Source organism: Myotis yumanensis, unplaced genomic scaffold (assembly GCF_028538775.1).
Source record: "Myotis yumanensis isolate MYYU_CA2020_CCGP unplaced genomic scaffold, mMyoYum1.0.hap1 SCAF_9, whole genome shotgun sequence".
Taxonomy (NCBI): domain Eukaryota; kingdom Metazoa; phylum Chordata; class Mammalia; order Chiroptera; family Vespertilionidae; genus Myotis; species Myotis yumanensis.
The window spans coordinates 11,036,374-11,052,044 of NW_027223760.1; the positions used below are offsets into that span (position 1 = coordinate 11,036,374).

Genomic DNA, 15,671 nt, shown 5'->3' on the forward strand with positions numbered 1-15,671 from the left:
CAACTTACCAAGGAAACGTAGCTGCCTTCTCATCACATCTACTTTGTGGCAGAAATAGGTTATGCCAGGGGTCCCAAACTACGGCCCGCGGGCCACATGCAAATACAAATCTTGTATTTGTTCCCGTTTTGTTTTTTTACTTCAAAATAAGATATGTGCAGTGTGCATAGGAATTTGTTCATAGTTTTTTTTTAAACTATAGTCCGGCCCTCCAACGGTCTGAGGGACAGTGAACTGGCCCCCTGTTTAAAAAGTTTGAGGACCCCTGATCTAACCACTAACTTGTACACCTGAAACTAATACAAAATAATATTGAAAGTAAAGTGTAATTGAGAAATAAAATATTCAAAATAAAAATTAATTTAACAAATAAAAGGAAAATAATTATCATCACTATGGCTTCAGGCCGGTAAGCACACATCACTGAGACACTATGGCCCGAATGCATAGCTGTGCACTGGGTGTCCTGAAAGTAACTAAGATAGATCTGTCAAGAGGATTGGGGCTCTGAGGCTGCAAAATGATTGACTGACCTACTATCCATGCATGAGTAGGAGTTCTGGTAATAGATGTTATTTCAGTAAAGACTATACATGAGAAACTTCTCCTGTCTCCCTGATGGAAGACATTTTATGAATCCATACATCTGTAATATAGATAGTTGGCACATGGACAAACCCTCCAAATTTATGTTGTCTTTAGTAATCCTTATTGCCTAGTTATCATAATTTACCAAGGTAACATCCCTTCCCAGCCAACCATTACCATAACATAAATTGCAGTGTTTGGCTTTAGGGCACCAGCCACAGAAGGACACTCTGACATAGACGTTCTGGAGTAATCCAATCCAAAGTTGCAAATAATATCTGGTATTTGACTTTGTAGCATAAGATGAATTTTTCTAGGTGTAGTTCAATCCATGTTTCCTGCTTCTCTCCCTCCCCCACATTACTAAAGTCTTGTAATATTTCCCTATTAAATCATTGAACTGCCAGGTGGCACATCCTTTTGAGGTTCTGCTATATTAATCCTCTTTATTTCTTTAGTGAAGTTTTATGCCTTGGTTAAAAAGGGGTTTGGATTGGCTTTTTGAAGGTGGAACAAAATGACCTCATACTTCTGGAACCAAAAAATATCTACATTTCTTTTGTTTTCTTTGTATCATATCATAAACAGGAGCAAACAAATTTTATTGAAGATAGCCACATGGAAGACAACCATCACCTAATGGAACAGTAATAATTCATCATATATCCATAACAGATTAGGAAGAAGAAATGGCTGCATTTTTGTTTGTTTGGTTGATCAATTAGTGGCTCCTAAAGCATGTGCTTAATACAAATTTCAAATATATGAGTTTTTTTGCCTGACCAAGAAAAGAGATACATGATACTCCATACTCTTAAATAATTACAGAGTAATTAGGTTAATTTTTGAAATTAATTCAGCAAGGATCTATCAAACCCTTGTTTTGCTTTTTTTTTTTTTTTTCAAACCCTTGTTTTGAAGATACTAACTTTTAGGTCCTTCTAGATTCAGAGATGAATATGTATTTCTAAGAAGCTTTCAGTTTAGTGAAGAAAGATGTTTTTAAAAAAACAAACAAAACCCCCACAGTAAGTTGAGGCAGATTGAATCAATGCTCCATGACTCTGTTGGAGATGTGCTGCAGGGAGTGCAGAGAAAGAAACCTGTTGAGAGCAAGCCCTGTGCTGTTTTCTTCTCTGACACTCAGGTACTAGTGTGGACATTCAGAACATCTCTAGTGAATGAATGCCTTGTTAGATGAAGATGCATTCAACATAGTGTCCTCACTTGGGAGGTACTTTGGGACTTATTTATCTTCTAGCTTCTACCCCTAACACACTTTTAGAATTATAGATATGAAATTGGCCCTCAGTTGACCTATCTCATGAGTGGAAACAGTAATAATCCTTTTAAAATGACATCTTGATTGTTATTATTGTAGATGAACAAAGGAAATTAGGTAAAAAAGATTATCACTGAAAAAATTGGTCTCTCCTATCTAAAGTTTTGCCTCATGGGTTTTCCAAGACACATCAAATTGACAGCTTAACTCATAACTACATAAAATTTTCCCCAAGATTATTACATTAAATTTCAAATTTGTTATTATGAGCCATTTATGACTTTTGAGAAGTTAAGAGTCATTCTCCCTGAGATGACCTATTCTTTTAGCGGCATCATTCCCATAAAGGGTCTTTGGGAGCCAGAAGTGGTGTTGTTTGCTTTCCTTGTTTCTGGCCCCAAATTCTCGTACTTTTCTTCAACCATGTTTCAGTGTTTATTCTTGCTTTCTTCCTGCCCCACTTTTTCATTCCACTGCTGTTTCAAATAGACATCTAATACACTTTCCTGCATTCTTCTGAATGCCTTAAGGAAAGATAAATGCAATACACATGTTGAGAAATAACAAGTTACTCCCTCTTAAAGCAAACATCAACACCATCACTTTGGCTCCCAGAAGCTAAATTATATGTAGATGTTTGCATATATGAAGAAAATAATATAAAGTAATTTGAGATGTTAGTATATTAATTTATGGTTTCACTTAGCAAACATTGACCACCAATTACGTTTCAGACTTTGTTTTGTGTTGTGGGTACAAAGTGTTGAAGAAACAGCTTTTATCCCTAAAGCACACCATGTAAATAGGAGAGGGAAATAAGAGAACAGACAATGCTGTAAAGTGTAAAGATTGTGATAGTTCAACCCAAGATGGAAGAAACACCTCACCCAGGGGCAGTGAGAGAAGCCTTCCCTGTGGAGATGGAATCTGAGCAGAGCCAGAGAGTGAAGGTGCTGGAGGCAAAGAGAGCATATTGAATGGTTCCAGGCAAGATTGGCATCACTGTGTGGAGAACTCTGTGTAGCTCACAGAACAGACGGATGGAGGAGGGCTGCAGCAAAGAGCCAAAGATGTTTAGGGTGAATTAGGTAGGGCTTTGGCTCTAACTTGGATTTTATTCTGAAGCCCATGGATGGACCCGGAGGCCATTTCAGCAGAGGAAGGACTTCTATGTGATCATGAACTGAGGAGAGCGGCACGATGTATTCACGCTCGGCCTTTTTTTTGACTTGAAGTGGTTGAGAAATGAACACAGTGCAAAATCGCTAAGACGTGAAGGAGTGGAATGCCACTGAAGAGGACCAGTGAAATTATTTCAGACACTGGGAAGAAGCAGAATTCTATCCGTTAGGGAGACATTGCTAGTTTTCCAACCAATAAATATAAAGGAGTTATTGCAGTTTGATTTTCCTTCTTTAAACAATTCCAGTGCAGAAACTTTATTTCTGGGTCATGATCAAAACTTTCTGTTTTAGCCCAGCTGTGATGTCTCAGTGATTGAGCATTAACCTGTGAAACAGGAGGTCACGGGTTTGATTCCCAGTCAGGGCACATGCCTGGGTTGCGGGCTCAATCCCCAGTGCGGGGCGTGCAGGAGGCAGCTGATCAATGATTCTGTCTCATCAGTGATGTTTCTATCTCTTTCTACCTCTCCCTTCCTCTCTGAAATCAATAAATAAATATGTAAAACAATAACAAAAAACTTCCTGTTTTACACCATAACCAGTTAATTTCTTTTGCTCTCTGGTGATCTCTTAACTACAGGAAATTGAGGCCTCTGTAGACCCAGCATAACCCTTAGATACTCTGTCTTTTGGGGGAATGTAACAAGAAGTAATTAAGAGCCTGCTAGAACTCATATAACCCAGTGACACCTATCTACTTCTGTTGAGTCATAACAATGACATGAGGAAAACAAAAGTGGAATGTGGGAACAGGTGCAGTGTCCACCTAGTATTCGTAGGTTGTGAATTTGTAGACATGGTGTGAATGGCTGTGTTTGTAGATTTACAAGAAGTTTCATTCCTAAAAGCAAAGTATCTGATAAATTCTTGCCTTAGTAACACTTCAGTTACTACTAAACAAAGCCTGAGAGTAATTGATTCCCTGAATTTAATTCTTACCAAAAAGGAAGAATCTTAAGAAAAGGAGACCATGTTATCTTATAGCTCATAATAGTAAAAGAATGGAACATTAGTTATAAACATATTCCCCAAATCTAAAAGCCAACAAACAGATAGCAACAATAAGAAAACAAACTTTGGCCCTAACCGGTTTGGCTCAGTGGATAGAGCGTCAGCCTGCAGACTGAAGGGTCCCAGGTTCGATTCTGGTCAAGGGCATGTACCTTGGTTGTGGGCACATCCCCAGTAGGGGGTGTGCAGGAGGCAGCTGATAGATGTTTCTCTCTTATTGATGTTTCTAACTCTCTATCCCTCTCTCTTCCTCTCTGTAAAAAATCAATAAAATACATTTTTTAAAAAAAGAAAAAAGAAAACAAACTTTGACTCTTTTTTTAATTCATAGGAAAGGCAATTATAAATCCAGAAATGGAGAGTCAATAAATGACTTAACTTTGGGACGACAGTATTTGGCATAGGAGATACAGTTGTGTGTGTGTGTGTGTGTGTTTGTGTGTGTGTGTGCTGGGAATTGATTCAAGAAGGATGGGAGAGCCCTAGCTGGTTTGGCTCAGTGGATAGAGCATCAGCCTGCGGACTGAAGGGTCCCAGGTTCCATTCCAGTCAAGGGCACATGCCTGGATTGCAGGCTCGATCCCCAGTAGGGGGCGTGCAGGAGGCAGCCAATCAATGATTCTCTCTCATCATTGATGTTTCTGTCTCTCTTTCCCTCTCCCTTCCCCTCTGAATTCAATAAAGATATATTTTTTAAAAAGGATGGGAGATTCTAAAAGATGAAATTATAGTTGTTTCCAATGGGATAAATGTAAAAGAAACACAAGTGATTAAAGTATACGAAAAGATCAGAATGACAAATAGCTAAATAAGTGAGGTAGAAACCTATAAGTAGTTGTTCAGGGTGGCTAAAGTCCAGAGGAAGCAAAAGTCTCAAGATTTTAATTGTACACATATTTTCCAAGCAAAATGATAAAGAAAGCATAAGAGAATAATGATAAAAGCAAGTACCACGCTTGCAGTATGGGATGGTGACGAGGACATGGTATTGCAAGATCAATTCTGTCACTAATTAGGTAAGCAGCTCTTAAGTGTATCATTTAGCTTCTTTGGACCTGTATTTCTTCATGTTTAAAGAAAAGATTTTTGAGGATGATCTTCACAGTTGTGTGCTCTTATCCAACGCTTTGATCTATCTACTAGTAATACTATTTGGAGAAGAAAGCAATGTGCTAATAAGATGATAAGAACATAAAACTATTTATTTCTAGTTTATATTTCCCCTCAATGATTTTTATTCTTTTTTTAAAAGAATTTAAGCAAATAAGTCAATCCCAGCAAAATTCTAGAAGTGATGATTATGTTGTTTATGAACACTTAGGAAAGAAAGAGGTGATTAAAGATCCAACATGGATTTACTAAGGAAGTTTTTCCAAATAAAAACAGATGAGGTAGTGGATATGAAAGCTTTGGACTCTATACAATAGTATTTCAATGTTTCTTATTAATGTAAATAGCCATATATCTGAATTAGAGGAATGCTGTAGAAGTACAGTTGACCCTGAACAACTCAGGTTTGAACTGCATTGGTCCATTTATATGCAGATTTTTTCAATAAATATATGCATATTTTCCCCCCAGTAAATATGTTGTTGGCCCTCCATGTCCCAGAGTTTTACATCTTCATTTTTAACCAGCTGTGGATCCCTCAGATGCTGACAGCTGACTGTATGCACTGTTTTATGCCATTTTATGTATGGGACTTGAGCATCTGCAGATTTTGGTAACTGCAGAGGAGATCCTGGAACCAATCCTCCCTGCATACTGAGGGGCATCTGCCTGGGGGTAGGCATCCCTAACCCTCCCATTGTTCAAGGGTCAACTGTATTTATATCTTTATTTAAATAAAACATTTGATAATGTTTTTAATGCTATCTTTTTAGATAATGTGGAATGATGGGTCATAAAACCTATTATACCATTAATATAAATAATCAATCTATATAATAAAAGCTTAAGCTACTGTTACGATGGAACGACCAGAATGACCAGTCGCTATGATGCACACTGACTACCAGGGGCCAGATGCTCTGTGCAGGAGCTTCCCCCTATTGATCAGTGTGCTCCCACAGGGGAAGTGGCCGCTTAGCCAGAAGCTGGGCTCACGGCTGGCATGCGCAGTGGCGGTGGCAAGGGCCTCTCCTGCCTCCACAGCAGCACTAAGGAGCAGCGAGCCAAGCGGTAAAGAGCGAGCAGGCGAGCAGTAGGGAGTGCAGGATCCCAGATTGCGAGATCCCAGGGGGATTGGGCCTAAGCTGACAGGCGGACATCCCCCGAGGGGTTCCAGACTGCAAGAGGGTACAGGCTGGGCTGAGGGGACCCCCCTCCCAAGTGCATGAATTTCATGTACTGGGCCTCTAGTATCTATATATATAAATGGCTAAGTGACCATTTGACTGGCCAACCGGCTGGTAGGTATGGTGTGCACTGACCACCAGGAGGCAGAAGTTCAACGCAAGTGCTGCCAAGCTGTGGTGACTTGGCAGTGGTGGTTCTCAGGTGACGCACCCCGGAACCAGAGAGGAGGGAGCCCAAGTCCTCACGGGGCTGCGTGATTCCACCTTCAGCTGTGGGTTATGTTGTCGCTGGGGCACTGTTGGCCCCGAATATGGTTTAGTGCTGAGCTGCGGTGACTTGGTAGCGGCGGTTCTCAGGTGATGCACCCTGGAACCAGAGAGGAGGGAGCCCAAGTCCTCGCGGGGCCACATGATTCCATCTTCGGCCGTGGGTTATGTTGTTGCTGGGGCACAGTTGACCCCTAATCTGGTTTACCACACACTTGCATTCCACACCCTGTATGACAGCAACTTTGCAGAGTGCCCTTTCGCACTCTGGGATCCATTGGGGGATGTTGGAGAGCCGGTTTCGGCCCGATCCCCACAGGCCAAGCTGAGAGACCCCACCTGCCAGAGGGACCCGCTCACTCTACAGATGCCCTTCGAGCTGCAGTGTTGCCCCAGGTGCTGCAGGCCAGGGAGGGACCATGGGAGGTTGGCTCCAGGGCATGTCCGGCCCTTCTCACCCAGTCCCACCCCATCGGCCACCTTCTAATTAATTTTCTTTCAATGTGCATGAATCTGTGCACTGGGTCACTAGTACTACCTACTTATATAAAAACCATGGGTGGTGTTCATCACATACAGACGAATAGCCGCGACCAAGCGGAAGGAAGTCAGTCCTACAGGGGTTGTCTTGGCAACGGCTGCACCCTCCCCCAAGCTGTTTCCCAGAGCTGTTTCCTGTAAGGGCGGAGTTTGAGGCAGGAACCCACCCTGGGAGCATGGAGGCTGATCTTTCTAAAGTGTGCCGCGCCAGGCCAGCACGGGGTGAACCTGAGTGGGGCGGCTGAGAGGCTTAGAAAAGACAGACAAGAGAATGAAAGCCGGGGCTCGGTGGGACGCTGCTTCTCTGAGAGACAGCAACCACGCCCACAGCCATGCCTTTATTTTATAGCAGATGCTAGGAGGCAAAGTAAGGGCGTGACCAGAATGTTTACAAACATTCTCCTGGGTTTCAATCCTACTCAACTACGTGCACCTGAACTCTATCAAGCCCACATCACTCAGGCACATGGGGCCACATGTTCATACCATAGGTTCAAGCTTACAACTACAGCTGTTGGCTATAATTGTGCTGGGAAGGCCCTGCCCTCCAAGCTGGGACTTGCACATGGCAATGAGAGGACTGTGCCCTCTCATCAGTCCAAGGCTTGAACCTGTCCAAAACACTGTAGCGGCTCCCCACAATAAAGTTTTAATTCTGATTCTTTGTTACTAATGTTGTGGCCCCACCCCATAACAAAGAAACAAAGGAAAATTTCCCCATCGAATTTCTGAATAGTATTACTCCTTGGGGAATGCCGTGTCATAAATTAAAATTGAAAGTGGGTGCAATCATCATGCTATTGAGAAATCTCAATAGTAAATGGGGTCTTTGTAATGGTACCAGATTTACTATCAAAAGATTACAACCTAACATTATCGAAGCTGAAGTATTAACAGGATCTGCAGAGGGAGAGGCTGTTCTGATTCCAAGAATTAATTTGTCCCCATCTGACACTGGCCTTCCATTTAAATTGATTCAACGACGGTTTCCCATGATGCCAGCATTCGTGATGACTATTAATAAATCACAAGGACAAACTCTAGACAGAGTAGGCATGTTCCTACCTGAACCCGTTTTTGCACATGGTCAGTTATATGTTGCTTTCTCTTGAGTTTGAAGAGCATGTGATGTAACAGTTAAAGTTCTAAGTACTTCATCACATGGGAAATTAGTCAAGCACTCTGAAAGTGTTTTCACTCTTAATGTGGTGTACAGGGAGATATTAGAATAAGTTTAATCACTTTATCAGTCATTGTTTGCATCACTGTTGTTTTTATATCATGTTTTTGTTGTTTTCATATTATGTTTTTGTCGTTTTTATATATCATGCCTCTGTTGATGTTACATCCTTTTGTTTCTGTTTATTTATTAATAAATTTATATATGATTTTCATATACATTTTATTAATGTCCTTTCATCTCTCACACTTCTATTTCTAGAGAAAGGGCAGATAGCAATATTAAAATATCTCTGCTAATTAATTCCCTTTTTATAAAAAAATATATTTTATTGATTTTTTACAGAGAGGAACGGAGAGGGATAGAGAGTTAGAAACATCGATGAGCTGCCTCCTGCACACTCCCCACTGGGGATGTGCCTGCAACCAAGGTACATGCCCTTGACCAGAATCGAACCTGGGACCCTTGAGTCTGCAGGCCGATGCTCTATCCACTGAGCCAAGCCGGTTAGGGCAATTAATTCCCTTTTAATGTGCACGAATTTTGTGCACCGGGCTACTAGTAATAATTATATAATTAATACCTATTATACCAATAGATATAATAAAGGGTTGCACATATATCATTGAGACCATTGCAAATTTAGGGTGATCTCTGGAATATGATTTCTGAATTCTCTCTTGGTATTGCCATGGTCAGTATTTTTAAAATCAGACCTTATAGACAACATAGCATAGTTAAAAATCATGTGCTCTGGGGACAGCTGATATTTGTTCTAAATACCTGATATTACTTTATATCTTGACCATTCTCTGCCTCACCTTCCCCACCTATGAAACAGGGCTAACTGTAGGTCCTGTCTCATAGGGTTGCTGTGAAGAATAAATAGATAATGTGAGTAAGTGATTAACCCCAGTGCCTGGCACTTAATAAGTCCTTGAAAAATGTTATCAGTAATTTTGATAATGATAATGATCATATGAGGAGGAAGGTCACATGCTTATGAAGTGTATGGAGCACATTTGGGTGGTAGCCTGAGTCAGAACAATGACTGGTAGGCTGGAATGATATGATTAATATTTAATAGTTTCTATTTCATTTTAAGATTTAAAATTTAATGGAGTCAAATGGAAAATCCTACTTCTAGGTTCCAAAATTTTCATGGCTGAAGTAAAAGAGAAAGGACCTGGGTTTGGCTGCAGTGAATCTGAATAGAATCTAGGTGTTGTTGCCTATCCAGTCATTGGGGCAAACAAGGAGTTCCACCGCTCTACACCAGGCTGTCCTAGCTGGTCCTCAGAGTGTGGTGGCCCTGCGCCTCAGACTGCACGTCTCACTGGGCTTTGTCCTGGTCAGGTTTCAGGGACTTGGAGAGTTATTGCCACTTGTAATTCTCATATTTTGAAACCACCTGTGGCTCTGTAACAAAAAATAAGTGAGAAATTCTGAAGAATATATCAGTTGGGGAACTAGAAGTATTTATTCAGGAAATAATTGGTTTAGAAGAGATGTTTTAACCATCTTAATATTTGAAAGGCTGACTTGAGAAATAACCAGATTCTGTTTTTTAATGGAAGGCAAAACTAGTAAGTAATTTTTAGATAATGATTTGTAGCAAGAATGGAGGGGGCCAGAATGACAAAAGGCAAGTAAAATGTTATAGATTGGAGAGAAGACAGCTTCATGTGGCACAGGATTGTAGTTTTGTTTTTAATCTTTTATTGAGAGATAAGTTACATGTAGTAACTTGCACAAATCTTACATGTAGACCTGGATGACTTTTCACTTATGTTTACCCCGTGTGATGACCACTCAGGATTATAAAACTTTCCACCATCTTAGAAGGTTGCCTCAGACCCCTTTCTGGCCCCAAACTGCCCTCAACCCAAAAGTAACTATTTTTCTGACATCTATCAACCATATATTAGTTTTATAAACTTTATATAACTACTTTGAAGCACTACTTACCAGATTAAACTTAACATCTAACTTCTGACTCAGCAATTTCATTTCTAATTACATATCCAATAGAAATGAGGTTTTTTGTTTGTGTTTGTGTTTTTTGTTTTTTTTGTTTTTTCAGAAAAAAATCTTACACAAGAATAGTCACAATCTCTTTATTTATAACAGTCCCAAAGTAGAAAACAGTCCAGATAGCCACTAGCAGGAGAATAAGCATATTGTAGTATATCCATACAATAAAATAGTATTCAGCAATAAATAATGAAGTACTGACACATGCAACAACATGGAAGGGACTCGGAAACATCATGTCGAGTGAAAGAAGCCAGACACAACACAGTACGTGCTCTCCGATTCCAATCACCTGAAAGTCTTATGGGATCTCCCTTGTGGATAGCTAACTGCGTTTCCCTTGCTGCTTTTAAGATTCTTTCTTTATATAACCTTTGACATTTTAATTATGATGTTTCTTGGTGCCATCCTTGTTTAGGACTCTTTGCATATGTAATACTTTCAACAATAAAGAATTTTAAAGAAAGAACTACTCAGATTGAAGTAGTTCAGGATTTTAGATTTTAATAAAAGACTCTCATGACCATTTGATTTTGCATGCCTAAGACACTGGAGAAGGTTCCTCCCTTTTCAGAAAAAGACCTGTATGAAACACAAGATGTCAAAGAAGCAGAAGGAAAATTAAACAAGCGCCAGCCTGGCTTAAGTGAGAAATGTTTATTTAGCATTCCTTGTTTCTGCAGACAGTAATGGAATTATGTGATGACTCTTTTTTTCTTTCCTCCTTGGATTCTAATTGTTAAGAGAACTTTTTGGTAATAATGGCAGCTACATGTCACTTACAAAAGACAGAAAGGCACTGCATAGAGTCTTTTCACACAAAATTGGACTAAGGATGATTTTGAGAATCCCTTCCCCTGAATAAAATTTATGAATAAATTACAGGCAATACTGGAAAGCACCTGATTTGTTATTTCCTGCTCAAAAAACTGTTTTTACTTTAAAACATTTTTTATTTTTTTTATTACAATTGACATACAATATTAGTTTCAGGTGTACAATCCAGTGATTAGATTATAACTTAATAATTGATCACCCAAATAAATCTAGTACCCATCTGACACCATATATCGTTATTACAATATTATTGACTATATTCCCTATTCTGTAGGCATGACTATTCCATAACTACCAATTTGTACTTCTCAAGCCCTTCACATTTTTCACCCATCCCCCAAAGCCCCTCCTATCTGGCAAACATCAAAATGTTCTCTGTATCTATGAGTCTGCTCCTGTTCTGCTTACTCGTTTATTTTGTTTTTTAGATTCCACATATAAGTGAGATAATATGGCATTTGTCTTCCTCTGTCTGACTTATTTCACTCAACAATACCCTATAGATCCATCCATGTTGTTGCAGATGGCAAGTTTCATTCTTTTTGTGTGTGGCTGAGTCATATTCCATTGTATATATGCACCACTTCTTTATCTATTTATCTATTAATGGACACTTAGGTTGCTTCCATATCTTGGCTATTGTAAATAATGCTGTAGTGAATGAATATATATATAATCTTTTTGATTTAGTGTTTTGGGTTTCTTCAGATAAATACCCAGAAGTAGTATTCTTTGTTTCTTGTTATGTAGCCTTTGTTTTAAAGTTTATTTTATCTGATATAAGTATTGCTACCAAAGCTTTTGTTTATTTGTTTACATTTTCATGAAACATCTTTTTCCATCCCTTTACTTTCAGTCTGTGTGGGTCTTTTGATCTGACATAAGTCTCTTGTAGACAGCATATGTAAGGGTCTTATTTTTTTCTTCTTCTTAAAGAAAATTCTTGAACATTTCTTGTAATAATAGCTTGGTGGTGATGAACTCCTTTAGCTTTTTATTGTCTGAGAAGCCCTTTACCTGTCTTTTGATTCTAAATGATAGCTTTGCTGAGTAGAATAAACTTGGTTATATAGGTCATAGCTTTTTATCACTTTGAATAGTTCATGTCAATTGTTTTTGGTCTGCAAAGTTTCTGTTGAGAAATCACCTGAAAGTCTTATGGGATCTCTCTTGTGGATAGCTAACTGCGTTTCCCTTGCTGCTTTTAAGATTCTTTCTTTATATAACCTTTGACATTTTAATTATGATGTTTCTTGGTGCCATCCTTGTTTAGGACTCTTTGCACGTCTGTTTCCTTCACCAGGTTAGGGAAGTTTTCCATCACTATTTCTTTAAAAGGTTTTCAATTCCTTGCTCTCTCTCTTCTCCTTCTGGCATCTCCATGATGCAAATGTTGGTTGTTTATGCTTGAAGTTGTCCCAGAGGCTCCTTATACTATCCTCAATTTTTTTTGAGTTTCTTTTCTTTTTGCTCTTCTGCTTGGGTGTTTTCTTCTACCAAATCACTGGTTTGATCTTCTGCTTCATCTAATCTACTAATGATTTCATCTAATGTATTTTTCATTTCAGTTATTCTTCAATCTGAGTAGTTCTTTCTTTAAAATTCTTTATTGTTGAAAGTATTACATATGTCCCATTGCCCTAGCTCCCATAGGCCCCCTACAGCTCACCCCCACCCCCAGGCCCTCATTGACCCATTGTCTGTGTCCATGGGCCATGCATATATGCATACATGGTTTTTGATTTATTACCTCCCACCCACCCACCCTTCCCCACTTTCCCTCTGCGATTCTGTACTCTGTTCAATGCTTCCATGTCTCTGGACCCACTTCATTCATCAGTTTATTTTATTACTGAGATCACGTGATACCTGTCTTTCTCTGACTGCCTTATTTCACTTAGCATGTTACTTTCCAGGTCCCTCCATGTTGTCTCAAAGTGTAAGAGATTCCTTTTTTTCACTGCTGCTTAGTATTCCCTGGTATAAATGTACCACAGCTTTTTTATTCACTCATCTACTAATGGGCACTTGGGTGGTTTCTAGATCTTAACTATTGTAAATTGTGCTGCTCTGAACATAGGGGTACATAAATTTTTTCTGATTGGTGTTTCAGGTTTCTTAGGATATATTCCTAGAAGTAGGATCACTGGGTCAAATGGAAGTTCCATATTTAATTTTCTAAGGAAATTCCATACTGTTTTTCATAATGAGTGCATCAGTCTGCATTCCCACCAGCAGTGTAGAAGGGTTCCCTTTTCTCCACATTTTCTCCAGCACTTGTCATTTGTTTTTTTGTTGATGGTAGCCATTCTGACAGGTGTGAGGTGATACCTCATTGTGGTTTTAATTTGCATCTCTCTGATGATCAGTGACTTTGAGCATTTTTTCATATGTGAGTTTGCCATCTGTATGTCCACTTTGGAGAAGTGTTTATTTAGGTTCTTTGCCCATTTTTAAATTGGGTTGTTTATCTTCCTTCTGTTAAGTTGTATGAGTTCCTTCTATATTTTGGATATTAACCCTTTAACAGATGTATCATTGGCAAATATGTTCTCCCATACAGTGGTCGGCAAACTGCGGCTTGGCAAACCGCAGCTCGCAAGCCACATGCGGCCTTTGGCCCCTTGAGTGTGGCTCTTCCACAAAATACTGACTTCTGCGCATGGGCCACAAAGTTTCAGTCGTACTGTACGTGCGCACCCGCACGTGGTATTTTGTGGAAGAGCCACACTGAAGGGGCCAAAGAGCCACATGTGGCTCGTGAGCCACGGTTTGCTGACCATCGTATACTATGGGTTTCCACCAGGAAGGGTGGAAACAAGGCTTGGATAATTTTAAAATAAAAGATCTGAACATTAAGTAAGTAAAACGTGTATTATCTGCAGTTTTAAAAAATTATCTTCCAGTGACAATCAATGAGTGGACTCTAGCAAACAAGATATTTGATTCCTAGATTGATTTCCCATACTGGGAAGTGGTTAAATGTTTAGATATTGGAAAAGCAATGAAAAATCTGTGAGTGTCTGACATTTTCTTCTTCTTAATCATAAACATACCATTTTATACTATACATATGGTGGTGAAATTTTGTTTGTATATATCTGAGATCAGGGTTGCAAAGACTCTCTCCCTTTCAATTCTGTGTTGGTATTTTCTATAATTATTTGTATTTTCTCAATGTCATCAAAATTTCTCTCAAAGAGAAATTCCTCATGCTGGAATTGATGGTAAATACTTGTTATTGGATGAGGGATTGATTTTCTTTTATGAAAATATTTTCTTCTACTTCTGTCTATTGGCTAGTTGTGGGACTTCCCTTTCCATTTCTACTGTAATACAATTCTAAGTTGAAAACAGATCTGTAAAGAAACAAGGATTCCAGGTGTTGTATTCCTCTAGCCCAGAATGAATTTGGCAGCAACGGGAATGACATATTTTTACCTGGTCTGAATTAGAACGCATTTCTATGTCATAGTATACATTTGGTTGAGTATTAAAGAAATACTATTCTAGTAAGAAATAGATTCATCCTGGTCAGTGTGGCTCGATGGTTGAGTGTTGACCTATGAACCAGGAGGTCACAGTTCAATTCCTGGTCAGGGCACACGCCCTTGGATCCCCAGTAGGGAGTGTGCAGGAAGCAGTTGATCAATGATTCTCTCTCATCATTGATGTTTCTATCTCTCTCCCTTCCTCTTGCTGAAATCAATAAAAACATTTAAAAAAATAAAGAAATAGAATCATAATTTAAAAACAGATGTTTTCCCCCAAAGGACTACTCTCTTTGAGTTTATCTACTCTTAGTTGTACCCTGTACTTTTACTTCCCTGCAAACTCATTATCTGAACCTATTACTCACTCTACCCTTCATCTGAGATTTTCTACACAAACTGAGAGGAAGTTGTTCTGGGAAACAAATTAGGGTTCATATGAAAAGGGATTGAATGAACAAAAACTGTATAGTTTTCTAACAATTTCATATGTATATCCTTATATGTAAAGATTTATCATATAGTTTTTATATATACAATATATATGTTACATTTTAACAAAAAAACTAAACATGAACTTCTTAACATGTAATTCAAAAGATATATAGTTTAAGCTGTGGTGTTTTTTTGTTTGTTTTTTAAATAAAGGTAATAAATTTTCCTTCACATTGGTATTTCATATACCTGTTGATAAATTTTTATAAGTAACAAAGAGATCATATTTGCCTTTCATGATATCAAGGGTATTCACATAACATTAAATTGATATATTTTTAGCTATTCTCTGCTTGAGTAAACTCAGCAGATGAAAATACACATTTTAAAGTAGAAGATGATTGCTAAAGTCAGTCTGATAGATTTTAAACATGAATTATTTACAAAAATATAAATTACTCTTAGTTGCACATACCACCCTGATACATAAGAAATAGCTGTGTACTATGGACATTATAATATTCT

General features: G+C 38.7%; 1 protein-coding gene across 5 annotated transcripts in view; it reads left to right on the forward strand.

Annotated features, from left to right (window-relative positions):
• Nucleotides 1–15,671, forward strand: part of ST7 (suppression of tumorigenicity 7) — a 296,978-nt gene that overhangs the window by 224,175 nt on the left and 57,132 nt on the right. The window lies entirely within an intron of this gene.